The sequence below is a fragment of the Salmo salar genome, chromosome ssa26, assembly GCF_905237065.1.
Source record: "Salmo salar chromosome ssa26, Ssal_v3.1, whole genome shotgun sequence".
Classification (NCBI taxonomy): domain Eukaryota; kingdom Metazoa; phylum Chordata; class Actinopteri; order Salmoniformes; family Salmonidae; genus Salmo; species Salmo salar.
The window spans coordinates 3,503,617-3,521,363 of NC_059467.1; the positions used below are offsets into that span (position 1 = coordinate 3,503,617).

General features: G+C 39.9%; 1 protein-coding gene and 1 long non-coding RNA gene across 4 annotated transcripts in view; both read right to left on the reverse strand.

Moving 5' to 3' along the window:
* prdm6 (PR domain containing 6) overlaps positions 1-17,747 on the reverse strand; it is a 57,704-nt gene that overhangs the window by 26,042 nt on the left and 13,915 nt on the right. The window lies entirely within an intron of this gene.
* Positions 11,017-14,002, reverse strand: LOC106587042 (uncharacterized). The gene is made up of 4 exons (XR_001324347.2): positions 13,680-14,002; positions 12,754-12,842; positions 12,532-12,609; positions 11,017-11,755 (listed from the first exon to the last, which is right to left on the reverse strand). It is a non-coding gene; the product is annotated as an uncharacterized lncRNA (long non-coding RNA).

The window sequence follows — 17,747 nt, forward strand, 5'->3', positions numbered from 1 at the left end:
ATTGAAGTGAAAACATAGAGACATAAATATAAGATGTAAGGACCGTATCTAAGCAATATAATAATTTCTGAATAAAACATTTTAATTGTTTATTCTAGAAGATATTTTTGTCGGGGATAATCATGGATAACAGTGATGTACAATGTCCTACTCTTCGAAATGTATAAAACAGCTTTATCCCTGTCGCAGTTCATTCAGTTTGCATCTAGGCAGTAAGGGGATTCGAGCCTTGTCACTGGCCACCAGCAAAATGGATGAGATTTCAAGACCCCACTGACCCCATTGAATCTCTGACATGTAGTTTGTCGGCTGTGATTCCCCTTCCTTATCCCATTCCATTCTTATCCTTGTGGCTTTTCTGGTGAACCATCTCTAGCTTTGACAGCATGATAGAATACTTGAAGGGATAGTTCACCCAAATTACAAAATTACATATTGGCTTCCTTACCCTGTAAGCAATCTAGTTTCCTTGGCACTGTTTCCACATGCTAACATTTTAGCATTTTATATTAGCTTTTTTTGCACAACATGTCAAAATCATCCAAAAGTATGTCAAATTGATTGTGAACCTCAACAAAGTCACTTATCGATCATTTGAACATGATGCGCAAAAAATGCTAATATCGGTCCAGTGACTTGAATGAGATTTGTGCCACAGATGCTAAAACGTTAGCATGTGGAAACAGTGCCCAGAAAAATAAACCAAAGCAAGGATTGCTCTCACACCTTGTCCATAGACTTTTACAGGGCAAGGAAACCAATTGTGATTTTCTAATTTGGGTGAACTTTCCCTTTAAGACATTACTTACACTGGAGATGTTTGTTACACAAGTACAAGACAGGTCCTCCAGCTGCTTTATCTAAATTATCATGTCCATTTTGAGACAAAGAGACAAGAGATGATTGTGCACTGTAGACAGACATTAAGAAATTAAGAAAATTAAGAAAATTATACTTTTATTTACTTATTTCCTTTTTTTCTATCCAACAGCTGACATTTTTAAACTAGTTTTCCTAAAATCTGGACTGAGTCACAATTTAAGTGGTGAGCACTTAATAATAGACAAGGGTGATGGGAAATACAAAGTGGAATCTTACATTTGGTAATTTTCCGTAATACAAAAAGAAATGGCAAAAAAAATAGCCAGATCAATGTCATATCACTGCCATACAGCAGTCATGGAATTGGGAATTTCTTTCATCGTATATTGCAATGGGAACAGAATGTAGTGACATTCAACATCAGGTTATTGTTATTTGGAAAGTAGCAGGGTGAAAAAGTGACATTTTAAAAATCGTATTTGGATGGAGAAGCCAGCCTGTCATCTTTACTATAGTGCTTATAGATCCCACAGGCCGATGAAGCAGTGAGGAGAGCAGCCTCTCATCAACAGAGCCTGTGCTGTGATCACAAGCAGCAGCCACTGAACCCTTCACTGCACCCCAACATATTTTTTTTTGGTCCACTTGAAAAAGTCCTGACAGTCCATTCATTTCCCTGGCCTGTGGAGCAGCACACTGTTTGACTCGTCTGATCCAGACACTTTGATGCTGGAGCTCTTCCAGGGTGTCCCGCTGAGTACAAGCTCCTCTTCCCAAATCCAGGGAAAAATAAGTCATTGTCCGTCTTTCTAAGTGAGAAATATTCTCACTGTTAAATGGGTATTTTTTCTCCTTTTCTTCTGTCCAGCTGGACAACAGCAAGTGATGTTTACAGATGTGATATTTATGTTGATATTTTTTTGTGTTTGCTTTGCAGTATCCAAAATATATTTTCGAGTGGAATCGTTTTTCACTCCTTTTGAGAAAGATTAATTTGTATTCCTTCCTTCTATCAGCGTTGCTGAGTCTCGGGTCATGTTGTTCCAACTTGTTATATTAGGCCGATAACAAACACATGGAGTACTGTCAGCACAAATAATTATCCATATTTTTCTGTGTGCCTGGACTAAAAAAATCATCTCATGTCGCATGAAGGTGTAATGATTGACAACATACGCATAGCGTTGTCCCAAAATGCTGCATGATATTTTTTTCTGGCCTTCGTGTGACATTGGATTTGACGTAACACAGTATTTATGTACGATACGTTGGAAATGCATAACAACATGCATTAAGCAGGCTTTATGGCGCTTTTTGAATGCTTTATGAACTTCTATCTAATGTACATTGGGACACATTTGCGAAGCCACTGATCCCTACAATACGTATTAGGCCCCAATCTCCTCCACATAGTGTAATATGGGTCGTTCCACGAAGTGAGTTCCTTTTGCATCCCTTTGATATTTTCTGTATAAATTGTGCACCAATATTGCATTTTAAAAGCCTGTTTTATTAAATTAGTGCCCTTTAATATAGACCAGATGGAAAATTCAATACATCTGATTTTGAATATGAAAAAATGTTTGCTAAAGGGCCAAAATGAATCATTAATCATGTCCCTCCGTCAACCATGTGTAACTTCAAGAAATATTTGAACCCACTTAATCCCCAAATTGCACCATCATTGTAAAGCCATAGTTATTTTGTTGCTTTGACAAAAGTAATTTCTGAAGATTATTTTTTATTTCATGTGATTAGTGATTAATTTACGTCTGTCCCTCATTTTAAGATCAACCCTGTTATGTACGTGAACTGCACTCTCATTTTAATATGATGAAACCCTTCCTTTTTTCCCCTAAAGAAACATTGAACATCATCTACATTGAACAAAAATATAAATTCAACATGTAAAGTGTTGGTCCCAGGTTTCATGAGCTGAAATAAAAGATCCCAGAAATGTTCCATATGCACAAAAAGCTTATATCGCTCAAATTTTGTGCACAAATTTGTTTACATCTCTGTTAGTGAGCATTTCTCCTTTGCTAAGATTATCCATTCACCTGACAGGTCTGGCATATCAAGAAGCTGATTAAACAGCATGATCATTACACAGGTGCACCTTGTGCTGGGAACAACAACACAATGCCAGAGATGTCTCAAGTTTTGAGGGAGCGTGCAATTGGCATGCTGACTGCAGGAATGTCCACCAGAGCTGTTGCCAGATAAATTGAATGTTAATTTCTCTACCATAAACTGCCTTCAACGTCGTTTGAGAGAATTTGGCAGTACGTCCATCCGGCCTCACAACCGCAGACCATGTGTATGGCATTGTGTGGGCAAGTGTTTTGCTGATGTTAACGTTGTGAACAGAGTGCCCCATGGTGGCATTTGGGTTATGATATGGGCAGGCATATCTACGAACAACGAACACAATTGCATTTTATCGATGGCAATTTGAATGCACAGAGATACCGTGATGAGATCCTGAGGCCTATTGTCATGCCATTCATCTGCCGTCATCAACTCATGTTTCAGCATGATAATGCACAGCCCCATGATGCAAGGAACTGTACGCAACTCCTGGAAGCTGAAAATGTCCCAGTTCTTCCATGGCTTGCTCACCAGACATGACACTCATTGCGCAGTTTGGGATGCTCTGGATCGATGTGTACGACAGCGTGTTCCAGTTCCCGCCAATATCCAGAAACTTTGCACAGCCATTGAAGAGGAGTGGGACAGCATTCCACAGGCCACAATCAATAGCATGATCAACTCTATGCGAAGGAGATGAGGCAAATGGTGGTCACACGAAGGCAATGAGGCAAATGGTGGTCACACCAGATACTGACTGGTTTTCTGATCCACGCCACTACTTTTTTTATTTAAGGTATCTTAAAATTGATTTAAATTGACTGATTTCCTGATATGAACTGTAATTCAGTAAAATTAGGTGAAATCAAGTGTTTGTTTTTGACCAAGTCACACTTCTCAAAAGGCACCGAATTGGTGGAATGACCCACATACGACAGGGCAGCCCAGAAAACACACACTGATTAATAGCCTTCATTGTACTCTAGTCTACACAGAGGGTTACAAATGCAAAGCAAAGGCAAAGTGTGTGTCTGCAAACTCAACATCAGTGAAAACAGCTTTTAGCTTCTCGAGCAGTGCTGTGTCTCTCCCGTGTTGTGTATTTTCTTCCCGACAGGATCTGACAGCACAACACAAACACATATGTACACCCTGTTGTATTTCTTCCCATCATGTCCAATAAACACCACAGCATATGACTTACCCTCTGTATGCTATCAATGTCAACAGTTCAGCCCCTCCATTATTATACATTTCCCTGCATACGTGACCTTCAGTTTTCTCTGCATGCTAAACAAGCCCTGGCGTAGTGACAACTCACTTTATTGAGGAGCGGCCTGTTTATTACGGAGGTGAACCCTGTCAATAGCATTGCTGAAATCTGTCTATAGCTCACTGGAGCAATCAATTTTGTAAATGATTGCGATAATCAAGGAAATTGCCAAATTTATAAATCTCTGTATACAGCATTTTAAAGGCCACTTTACAGTAACTGCTGATGTTCTGAAAGCAAAGGGAGTTGTTTGTATGTGTTGTTGTGGGATTGGGATTCTACTGATGTGTTGAGCAAATAAAGGAGAAATAAAGATAAATCACAAAATGGAGCAGAAGAGCTTTTTCTTCTTTTGATATTCACACCTAGGGTTGCAAAGGGTAGGAAACTTTCTAGAAATTTTCCATGGGAAGTTAAATCTGGGAATTTTGCTTAAATTCTTCAAAAAAGAGAGTTTATAACAGTGAACTTTATTGTTGGATACACATAAGGCAATTCTAGGTTTTGTGGCATATTTGGGTTAAACTATCCCCAATTCAATGGAATTTCAACCCTCTGCATGCACAGTGCATTCTTCCATCACATGTACAGCTGATTCTCAAGATCTAGCACACTAATGAGATGCTATTGAGCCCACACTACTACACTGTCTAAGCCAAGGACTACCTGCTTTCTGGTAAGTTTTGATTACAATACTGGGTGGGGTGAATATATTTTATATGACAGCATTTTTTGTTAAGAAGCTTTAGAGTGTTTTCTATCCAAATCTACTAATTATATGCATATTCTAGTTTCTGGGCAGGAGTAGTAACCAGATTAAATCGGGTACGTTTTTTATCCGGCCGTGAAAATACTGCCCCCTATCCCAAACAGGTTAAACTGTTTGAATTTACTAAATTACTCACGATAAACGTTGACAAAAAACATAACAATTATTTTAAGAATTATAGATACAGAACTCCTTTATGCAAACGCGGTGTCAGATTTTAAAATAGCTTTTCGGCAAAAGCACATTTTGCAATATTCTGAGTACATAGCCCGGCCATCATGGCTAGCTAATTTGACGCCCACCAAGTTTGGCCCTCACAAAACTCAGAATTACTATAAGAAAAATTGGATTACCTTTGCTGTTCTTCGTCAGAATGCACTCCCAGGACTTCTACTTCAACAACAAATGTTGTTTTGGTTCCAAATAATCCATAGTTATACTCAAATACCTTCGTTTTGTTCGTGCGTTCAGGTCACAATCCGAAGGGTGACGCGCAAGCACATTTCGTGACAAAAAATGTCAAAATATTCCATTACCGTACTTAGAAGCATGTCAAATGCTGTTTAAAATCAATTGTTATGCTATTTTTCTCGTAAAATAGTGATAATATTCCAACCGGGCGACGTTGTATTCATTCAAAGGCTGAAAGAAAAAAATGGAGTCGTCTCGTGGACGCGCATCTCCAGTGTCACTGTTCCCTCCCAGCCTGACCACTCACAAAAACTCCTGCTGTTCTTCGCCCAGAGACTGCAGACACCCCATTACACTTCCTGGCGCCTTCTGAGAGCCAATGGAAGCCTTAGAAAATGTCACGTTACAGCACAGATGCTGTATTTTCGATAGAGATGCTACAGAAGGACAAGAAATTGTCAGACAGGGCACTTCCTGTATGGAATCTTCTCAGGTTTTGGCCTGCCATATGAGTTCTGTTATACTCACAGACACCATTCAAACAGTTTTAGAAACTTTAGAGTGTTCTCTATCCAAATCCACTAATTATATGCATATTCTAGTTTCTGGGCAGGAGTAGTAACCAGATTAAATCGGGTGCGTTTTTTATCCGGCCGTGAAAATACTGCCCTCTATCCCAAACAGGTTAAATCATTTCTAACTTGTTAACAATTTCTGCTAGTTCGTTTTTGCTACCATGTGGGTTTTAGCTTGCTTGAGCCTGCTAACTGAGGAATGTTCATTCACCTGTTTCCATACATGTTTAATTTTAAAACATGTATCTTACAAAGGAGTTGTTCAATCTAACTTTTTAACTATTTCTCTTTACATGGAATATTATTATTATTTTTTTTACTCATTTCTTTCTAATCTTTACAGGAAAATGCCACGGGCACTATCGGATGTGTGGAGACATTTCATTGCAGCTAATGTAGAAGGAAAAGCTGTGTACATTTGCAAATACTGTGCCAAATCATATGTGAAGAATGCAACAAAGATGCAGAATCATCTGGCCAAGTGCATAAAGTTCCCTCAGCACTCACACCAAGCAACCTCTGACAGAAGTCCCTCTACTTCTATTTGAGGTGAAAATGATAAATCAGACACCTTATCGATAGCAACAGCTCATGGTCCTCATGGAATCAGATGTTTTTTGACTCAATGGAGGAATGTAGTCAGAAAAATGCTGAAGAATGTCTTGCTCAAGCTGTGTATGCAACTGGTTCACCTCTGATGCTCACAGGCAATGTGTATTGGAAGAGATTTCTGAATTTTCATTGCCCAGCATACACCGCTCCAACCAGACATACTTTATCTACTCATTTGCTCGATGCAGAGTTCAAGTGAAGGTCAAACAAACCATACAGAAAGCACTGTATTGCTATCATCTCTGATGGGTGGTCGAATGTTCGTGGGCAAGGAATAATTAACTACATCATCTACACCACTCAACCAGTATTCTACAAGAGCACAGACACAAGGGACAACAGACACACCGGTCTCTACATTGCAGATGAGCTGAAGGCATTCATCAATGACCTTGGACCACAGAAGGTATTTGCACTGGTGACAGACAATGCTGCGAACATGAAGGCTGCTTGGTCTAAAGTGGAGGAGTCCCACCCTCACATCACACCCATTGGCTGTGCTGCTCACGCATTGAATATGCTCCACAAGGACATCATAGCACTGAAAACAATGGATACACTACAAGAGAGCCAAGGAAATGGTTAGGTATGTGAAGGGTCGTCAAGGTATAGCAGCAATTTACCTCACTAAGCATAGGGAGGAGATTAAGAGCGCCACATTGAAGCTGCTCAGCAACACCCGTTGGGGTGGTGTTGTCATCATGTTTGACAGTCTCCTGGAGCGGAAGGAGTCTCTCCAAGAAATGGACATATCTCAGTCTGCCGATATGGACAGCCCCATCAAGAGGATCCTCCTGGATGATGTATTTTGGGAGAGAGTGGTAAGCAGCCTGAAACTCCTGAAACCTATAGCAGTAGCCATTGCACGGATTGAGGGAGAAAATGCCATTCTGTCTGATGTTCAGACTCTGCTTGCAGATGTAAGAGAAGAAATCCGTACTGCCCTGCCCACTTCACTGTTGCTCCAAGCAGAGGAAACTGCAGTTCTGAAATACATCAAAAAGCGTGATGACTTCTGCCTGAAGCCCATATACGCTGCAGCGTACATGTTGGACCCCAAGTATGCTGGCAAGAGCATCCTGTCTGGTGCAGAGATCAACAAGGCCTATGGTGTCATCACTACCATGTCTCACCATCTTGGCCTGGATGAGAGCAAGGTTCTTTGCAGTCTGGCAAAGTACACTTCCAAGCAAGGGCTTTGGGACAGAGATGCAATATGGCAGTCGTGCCAACATATCTCATGAGCCACCTGGTCGAAGGGACTTTGTGGATCTGAGGCTCTTTCCCCTGTTGCCTCCATCCTCCTCCAAATCCCAACAACATCAGCCACCTCAGAGCGCAACTGGTCCTTGTTTGGGAACACACACACCAAAGCACGCAAAAGGCTGACCAATACAAGGGTTGAAATATTGGTGGCCATCCGGGCAAATTTGAGGCTTTTTGAGCCTGACAATGAGCCATCCTCAACAAGGTTGGAAAGCGACAGTGAAGATGAGGCCTCAGAGTCTGATGTTCTCAGAGTCTGATGTTCTAGAGGTGGACATTGAGGAGGTCCAGGGAGAAGACATGGAAGCCTGAGAGGAAGACAACCAAAGCTTTAGTTTCTAGACTATCATTTTTCAGATGTTGAAAACGTTTTTGGGAGATGCGATGGATCATTGGGGATCATTCAATATTCCCTTTCTTTTGTTGTTCCGTGAAATCATCCCATGCGAGGAGTCAACTCATTTAATTAAAGTTCCATTTGTAACTAAATTGTTTAAAATATATATATATTGGAAGGATTTAATCATTTGCAATTATGTCTACTTATGATAAGGTAAAAGGTTTATGTTTCTGTCTCCATATGATATGGTAAATATATCCAATGCAAAAAACATCTACATTTAAATGTGATTAATACAATTTGCATATATTTCCATTAATTCCCATATATTCCCGTTAATTCCCATATATTCCTGTTAATTCCCATGGAAAGTTTCCACCTCTGAATATTCCCCAAAATGTGCAACCCTATTCACACCTATCTGTCAACTGTGTTTAGATAACAAACAAATCATTTCAAAGCCAAGTGGACGAAGTTTACCTACACCATGATGAAGAGACAGACAAAAACTGCCAGGCCTTGCCATGTCAATACCATAATATGTCCTGTGTTGGCATAACGATGTCAGAATTACAATAAAACTCAAATATAACTCAAAAATCTTCATGGTATCTAAAAAGGACTATAGAAAGTGCCTATTTAGTGCCAAATAAAGTAACAGGGTTGGTGATTTCTTCTTAAATCAGACATAAATCCCCTTGTGACAGGGGGATGGAAGGTTGTTTTGTGCAACAGGGAGTGGCAATTGAATACAAGCTTCACAAAAATATTTAATTGTTAAAACATTTCTAGCCTGTCTATCTATGGGTAACAGGATTGACGTGCTTTTATTATATGATTTGACTAGTAGAGAAAATGTTTCTTTTGAATTTTGGCACTTTAGCAAGCCTTTTTTCATATTCAAAATTTGATTTCTTAAATTCTCCATTTCTACTTAAAATATCAAAAGGCACTCATTTAGTGGAATGACCCCTGTCAGTAAATGTCGAATTCTCCTGGCGCCACACAGAACTGATTTTAACTGCAGAAAAGAAAACATAATAATGCTTTCTTTCTAACTAGAAGTACTATACTCTGGTAGTACTATATACGTCCCATACATGATAATGATGGAGCGTTGAGGAGGGGGAAAATGACATACAGTAAATGTTAAGAAGAGGAAGTCAGAAATCCAATAACGTGTCAGATATCAAAGAACTTATCCAAGAACATATAACACCCATTTATGGTCCTCATGTTTCCTTTTCCTGGGTCCGGTAAGAAGGTGCTGTGGCTTTCAGTTAGTTCTCAGTGGCCCCTCAGCCATTGATCTGTCTCCCAGTGTCCTGTCACTGCTTTAGTTACTGCTCAATCTCCCTGGGCCGACATTTACGGCGCGCTGATTGGGCCCTGTCACTGTCCGGGCTGTAAATCGTCCTGGAACAGCTGTGTGTTGATGCCTGGCTAGAGGAGCAACCCCAAAGGCTGCCTGATAGTCGTTTGACCTCCTGGCCTTATTACATCAAGTAAATCAGCCTCCGAAGCCATTAGACGGAGGCTGGGAGCTGGGGAGAGTCCCACCCGGCCCACTCAGGGATAGCACAGACCCCAAGCAGACAGGATTACCCACCACCACCATCTTATCTGCCGAAACACTTAACGGCCATGTCCCAAGCGATGCTGGCATGTAAATGGGTTACGTGGATCAGTTATGCTCCATATGATGGATTCTTCAAATGAGATACTCGAGCCGCACTGTATCGGTTCAATGGTGTGAACACACCTAAAGTGAACATGCTCATTTTCAGTTCATTGAATTGTGTGCAGTTCAAGGCCAAACCACTCATTCAATAATTAACATTTAGCAATAATTACCATTTAGCATTATTACCAAAGGATGATGATACATCTAAATAAACTTTTCTGGAGCCAGTGGTAGTAACAGAGACGATTAAAGAGATGTTCCAGAACTTTGGCGAATGTGTCAGTATTCTTTAAACCTCCCACTTTGGGCTGGATGTGTCAATGTGTTTGAAAGTGACTGTTTTCTGGAAGCTGTGTGGCACCATTGTCCCTATTCAGGGAATCTACACAGATTTTGGTGACATACTGCAACCTTGTCACACGTGGGCCAGCCCTCTAGCCAATGAGCTTCAGCCCCTCGTCATTTGAGTGACAGTTAGCAAGATGCACATTGACGAGAGGCAGACAGTAGTTAGCTAATAGAGATGTCGCATGGATTGTGTAAATATTTTCAACATGTCAGCTGAAGAGACAAGGTATACAAGCTAAAGACAGTGTTTTTATGAACACAGATTTACAAACTGATGTATTTTATGACAACATCGCAGGTTGTTAGTCGAGCTAGGCTAGTTTGTTAGTTATAGCTAGAGCCATATATTGAGCCATGTATTTTGAAACAGGAAATAAAAGGCTCTGGCTATAGTTAGCTATACTTCACAGTACTCCACATAGTGGATATGTAGCTAATGAAAATATTGTACTAATAAAGCTACAGGATTAGCAGTATCCATTCATAACTTCAGTAATTACTTTTTATTACTTACCATTAACATATGAAATCTAAAAATCACAAGTCTATTAGTAGCTTCCCATATTGACAATCAACGTATACAATGTGTTGCTCGTCATCAGACTAGCCGAGGGAGAGGACATGGTCCACAGATGAGAGGAGGACAAGGACAGGTTGTACAAGGTGCGTGTACCCCAGGGCCAGGCTCGAGCTGCCCAGGGTCCAAGTCGAGCAGCGAGGGTTGGAATAGATGCTCTAGGGCCAAGGACTGAGAGAATGAGGGAGCAAATTATGACACAGTACGAGGTGCATTTGCAATAGCGCTCAGCATGCAAAATGTCAATGGATATTTCATAGGACTAATTTATTATGAAAATGCATAACTTCTGAACATAACTCTCTTTCCCACTCTAATGCAGGGATATTTGATAGCATGTATAAACAATATTCAATATAATTCCAGTAACCTATTAAACATATTCTAGCACAATAGCCCATCATGTTACACCTGTATAACTGTGTATGGTACTTTCGAAAGGGTCTCTATGAATCAAAAGTATTCTTATATGAGTACTGCTGAAACATGTAACTAATATAAGTGGACTATATGTCTTATATGAAGTAGCCCACATTCATACACAAAATACAGAACTACACGTTGGCAGTATATATTGTCACATGTGAGAAACACAGGAATTGTATAAGAATAATATGTGTTGTCTGTTTTCTTATAGGAAGCAAGCCATAATCATATGATTGGCCTTTAAAAATGTGTATAAATCATTTACAAGGTTATTAGAGCTTACTGTAGCCATAGCTTTATAGGTAGGTCTAGGTGTCTTGTGAAAATCCATGTTGACATTTGTTTATGTGTGAATTTATTAGTTATTTGTAAAGTTCAGAAGTCCACTGGTTGTTTTTTGAAAATAAAGTTCCAGAAAAAGAACATTGTCTGTGTGAACAGTAATATGCTTCTTGCTTGATTATTGCAACTCCAGTGTGGTAAGGGGATTGCCAAGACCGCAGGAAGGTCAAGGTGTGGTGGATGTGGGACTGGAGGTTCATGACTGCTGATGTCCATCTCCTGCACATACAAAAAGTCTTTAGCATACAGAAATGGGTTACACGTCCAACAAAATAAATTCATTTGTGCAGAGCCTTTCAAAACTTTATGACAATAAGAGTGGGAATTTGCACACAGTGACGGCCATGAACATAAAGCTGTGCACCTGGTTTACCAACATGTAAACATATAGATATTCTGGTTTTGTTCACAAACCTGGTCCTTTGCTCATGTGAAACCTTAACTAGATTTGGCTATGAGTGTGTTAGTGGATTTGACGTTTATGTGATATGATCAGTCACTTTAAAACCATACAATTCTGAAAACATAGATGAGTCAAGTAAACGCTACACTGCTGTCACTTCTACAGAATCAATGATGAGTCATCACATAAACTCAATTAGAGACAGCTATTATTTAAAAGCGGCTTTGCATCAGCTGACAATAGGCTACACTGTATTGTAATATGTACAACTGCAAATTGTCGGTATGTAATAACATGCCGTCTAGGGAGATGGTTCCAGCCATTTACAAACATCATGTTTGGCCTAACAGGTACACTCCCTGATGGGTCAGACCTATTGTTTGTAAACTGCTGGAACCATCGTCCTAGCCACCATCCTACTTCTTATTCCACTGGGCAGAAACCAGAGAGACATATTCCTTACAGACCATAAGAGTGTTGATGCCAATTCATCACATGACCTACATGCATGCTTATGTGATGATTCTCACAGTATTCTAGTTTTACACAAACTGTAGCTACATTACAGGGAACAGAGCACAGTTATATTTACATGCTGTTGTGAATGTCATTGATCTCATCCTCATTCAAACTGCCATCATCTTCATTAGCAATACTCATATTGCCCATTCTTCAAATAGAAAACACAACAGGTTAAATGGCCAGAACATGATGAAGCTAGGCTTGTAAATCTTTCTTCAGAGTCCATATATGACACAAATAACATGGGAAACATTCCATCAACAAATGACAGCTAGTCAAAATCAAACCTTACCTGACGCCAAGAGCCTCTTGCATGTTTGATCATCTGGCATGTCTGAACCCAGCTCTGCTATTCCTTGTTCTTCTATCAGTAATTCTTGTCTGGAAAATGATCACATTACTTACAAAGGATACTAAAAAGTCAAAGTAACACACTGACACTGCATCAGGGGCTTGGCTTCAACTAGGCAGCAGATCAAAATATGAAATCGAGCTGCAGAAAGTGAAAAAGGTACTAGGTATTCCCCATAGAGAATGATAGAAGACTCATCTTTGTATCTGTACCATTATAGAGTCTCTGACAGGGCTGTGCCATTGAGGGAATCTCTATATTTTCTTCTTCACTATTGGCTGATCCCTTCTGATGACCTGGATGGACATGAGTCATCAGGAGGGATCAGCCAATGAAGTTGGAAGCCCCACCCAGTTGCTTATATTAAAATGGTGGAAGCCCTCAATGGCGCTGCCCATGCTAAAACAGCCTTTTGGCCACTAGAGACCTCTATCATTCTCTATCGTATAACCTAATAATAACAATATAGCTAGCACCGAAATCTACTGTTTCATATAGTTACAGACAACCAGTTGTAAACATAGCCTAGCCACTTAGCCTGCTAGCTAGACACTGGTAGCTACAAACAACAACAATTTCCACCCTTCTAGCCAGTCAACAAGAGATTCTATGCATCTACAAAAATACACAACATACATTAGTAGAGTGATTTCATGTTTTGAAATGTGTTCCCTAATATGCATTTACCATGTTAGCTAGCTAGCTTGCTACGTTACCTTTGAAAGCATACTATGACACAGACAGACTGTTGGCGAGCCTAGCTAACAGAGACACAGAACAATTCCTCTTTACATAAACACTCAAAATAGGCTTCTAACTGAATAAAATATCAACATTGTTTCTAATGCTAAAGTTTAGTATCTTACCTTTCGACCGAAGATTACTTTTATGGATGTCCAACACTGGATGAGGCAACACTTCCTTGAGGCCATCTCGGAAAAGCATCCAATATCTGTTATTTTGCCTTCTGCCTTTGTCTTTCATGAGCGGCCCTGCCATTCGACATCTAGATCTAGTTTTTGCTTCTTGGGCCTGACATCATAAGTATCAATAGCATCCAAGTTTTTTAGCACAATTATGGCTGGAGTAACCTTCCTCTATGGCTGGCTTGAGGGAGTGAGTGAGTGCATGAGAGAGCTACATGCATGACATTTGTTTTTTCTAGAGAAGGCACAATCATGTGATCAGGTCCAATGAGGTTGCACAGTGAAAGAAGAAGGCTGGCCCGGGCCTGCCCAGCATTATCCAATGAGGTTGCAGGGCAGGCCTAATGGCTCAGTGGAAACTCCATGCACATGTACACACAGCAGAGAGCGCAAGAGCGAGTAATCACGTGGTGCATATAGTACGCAATCTTCGGGGACCACTTTTGGCTCATGAGGGCTAATTTTAGAACTACTGGAAAAAAAGTATACAAAAGTTCCCGGAACATCTCTTTAAGCTTACTCAATGTAATTAATGGCAGAGGTATAAAGGCAGACACAACTGAAATCTGTCATCATACCCTCACCCAGAGAAAATGCCTGTTGAATTAGGGTTAAGGACTTTTCGGGGTGACTATCACACTAACATATGCCACAAATAGATTCCGCAGAGGTAGGTAGCTACAGTATAAGAGAGCATCAATACACATATTGTGGCAGCTTTAAAATGTCACAAAAAATATATATCAACGCCTTACCAAACCCCTGGTTGAGACTGTAAGTGCAGTGGAATATAAATGGCATTGGACATTACATGATAATTAGTTTTAATGTTTCATATAGGGCTATCAGTGATTAGGCTAGATATTTTTTCATGGTTCTTGCTCTCTCTTGGTGATGGCAAATACTATTTGAACCTAAGTTGTTACAGGGCTTTCACACTGGCTGCTAAGTAAAAGCAGTCTTCTCAGTGATACTGTATGATTATAATTTAAAATGTTAGGTTTACTGAAGGTGAGTGCAGTGGATCTGTTTACCTTTCCTCAAAACCTTCCATAATCTACCTAGCACAGGCCTTTTCCAAAAGAAGTGGAAAACTGGTGCTGAGATGCAATCAATGACTGTTGGTCCACTTTTACAGCAAATCAATGTAAGTTCAGTAATTTATCAGTTCTCTTAATCTCCACTACTTGTTATTCCAGCTCATTGCCCTGAATGTGATCAGAGGACACAGACACAGATTGCAACAATGCCATACATTGACTACCTATAGTATACCAAACTACTGATTGTATTCCTTCTAATTGATCAGTAATGTACGCCTTACCCAGCCACCAATAAGTGCCCTTCTTCACGAGACATTGGAAAGCCTTCCTGCTCTTTGTGGTTGAAATTCACTAGTCGACTGAGGGATCTTACAGATAATTGTTTGTGTGGGGTACAGAGATGAGGTAGTCATTCAAAAATCATGTTAAACATTATTATTTCACACAGACTCCATGGAACTTATTATGTGACTTGTTAAGCACATTTTTACTCCTGCATTTATTTAGGCTTGCAGAGGGACTGAATACTTACTGACAAGACATTTCACTTTTTCATTATTATTCATAAAAAATAAACACAGTACCAGACAAAAGTTTGGACACACCTACTCATTCCAGGGTTTTTCTATGTTTTTACTATTTCCTACATTGTAGAATAATAGTGAAGACATAAAACTGTGAAATAACACATATGGAATCATGTAGTAACCAAAAAAGTGTAAAAAGATTCTTCAAAGTAGCCACCCTTTGCATTGATGACAGCTTTGTACTCTCTTGGCATTCTCTCAATCAGTGTCATGAGGTAGTCACCTGGAATGCATTTCAATTAACAGGTGTGCCTTGTTAATTTGTGGAATTTATTTCTTTCTTAATGCGTTTGAGCCAAAAAGTTGTGTTGTGACAACGTAGAGGTGATATACAGAAAATAGCCCTATTTGGTAAAATAACAAGTCCATATTATGGCAAGAACAGCTCAAATAAGCAAAGACGCTCAAATAAGCAAAGACAAATGACAATCCATCATTACTATAAGACATGAAGGTCAGTCAATCCGGAAAGTTTCAAGAACTTTGAAAGTTTCTTCAAGTGCAGTCGCAAAAACCATCAAGCACTATGATGAAACTGGCTCTCATGAGGACTGCAACAAGAAAGGAAGACACAGAGTTACCTCTGCTGCAGAGGATAAGTTCATCAGAGTTACCAGCCTCAGAAATTGCAGCCCAAATAAATGCTTCACAGAGTTCAAGTAACAGACACATCTCAGCATCAACTGTTCAGAGGAGGCCTTCGTGGTCGAATTGCTGCAAAGAAACCACTACTAAAGGACACCAATAAGAAGAAGAGACTTGCTTGGCCCAAGAAACACGAGCAATGGACATTAGACCGGTGGAAATCGGTCCTTTGTTCTGACAGGTCCAAATTCCAGATTTCATGTTCCAACCGCAGTGTCTTTGTGAGACGCAGAGTAGGTGAACGGATGATCTCCACATGTGGTTCCCACCTTGAAGCATGGAGGAGGAGGTGTGATGGTGCGGGGGTGCTTTGCTGGTGACACTGTCAGTGATTTATTTATAATTCAAGGCACACTTAACCAGCATGGCTACCACAGCATTCTGCAGTGAAACGCCATCCCATCTGATTTGCTTTTAGTGGGACTATCATTGGTTTTTTGACCAAGAAGGAGAGGGATGGAGTGCTGCATCAGATGACCTGGCCTCCACAATCACCTGACCTCAATCCAATTGAAATGGTTTGGGATGAGTTGGACCGCACAGTGAAGGAAAAGCAGCCAACAAGTGCTCAGCATATGTGGGAACTCCTTCAAGGCTGTTGGAAAAGCATTCCAGGTGAAGCTGGTTGAGAAAATGCCAAGAGTGTGCAACGCTGTCATCAAGGCAAAGGGTGGCTACTTTGAAGAATCTAAAATCTAAAATCTATTTTGATTTGCTTAACACTTTTTTGGTTACTACGTGGTTGCATATGTGTTATTTCATAGTTTTGATGTCTTAACTATTATTCTACATTGTAGAAAATAATGAAAATAAATAAAAACCCTTGAATGAGTAAGTGTGTCCAAACTTTTGACTGGTACTTTACATAATTCCACTTTGATATTATGGGGCCAGTGACAAAAAAAATCTAAATTGAATGAATTTTATGTTTAGGCTATAAGACAACAAAATGTAGAAAAAGTCAAGGGGTGTGAATACTTTCTAAAGGAACTGTAGGTATTAGCAAATGAATGCATTTACTTTACTATCAAATAGACATGCTTGACGATGGTAAACCTGCTTTTTGTCATTAACTAAAAACACTAACAACCATAATATTTACAGTGCCTTTGGAAAGTACTCGGACCCATTGACTTTTTCCACATTTGATTACGTTACAGCCTTGATTCAATTGTTTTTTTATCTCATCAATCTACACACAATACCCCATAATGACAAAGCCAAAACTGTTTTTTAGAAATGTTTGCTAATTTATTACAAATAAAAAACAGAATTATTACATTTACATAAGTATTCAGACCACTTACTCAGCACTTTGTTGAAGCACCTTTGGCAGCGATTACAGCATTGAGTCTTCTTTTTTTTAATAAAATAAAAATTTAAATATTTATTGAATATTCGAAACATACAATATACTTGCAGTGAAGCCGCTCAACAACTACATCATACCAGTCATCCAACAGATTCCCATTCAGAGCGACACACAGAAGCATCCAGGGTCAATGCCCTGCTCAAGGGCAAGTTGACCGATCTACCACCAGGCCAAAAAACGTGAACCCGAACCCTCCAAGATCCCCCACAGTTCCCCAATAGCTGTCCCTCAACCATTCTAGACCCCTCCTACAGTCCCCCCCAAGATGAAAAATAAAAAATACAATTAATTCCATTCCCCACCCCCAAGAACCCCCAATACACCAACAACCAAGAGAATAAACTAAAGAGAAAAAAGGAAA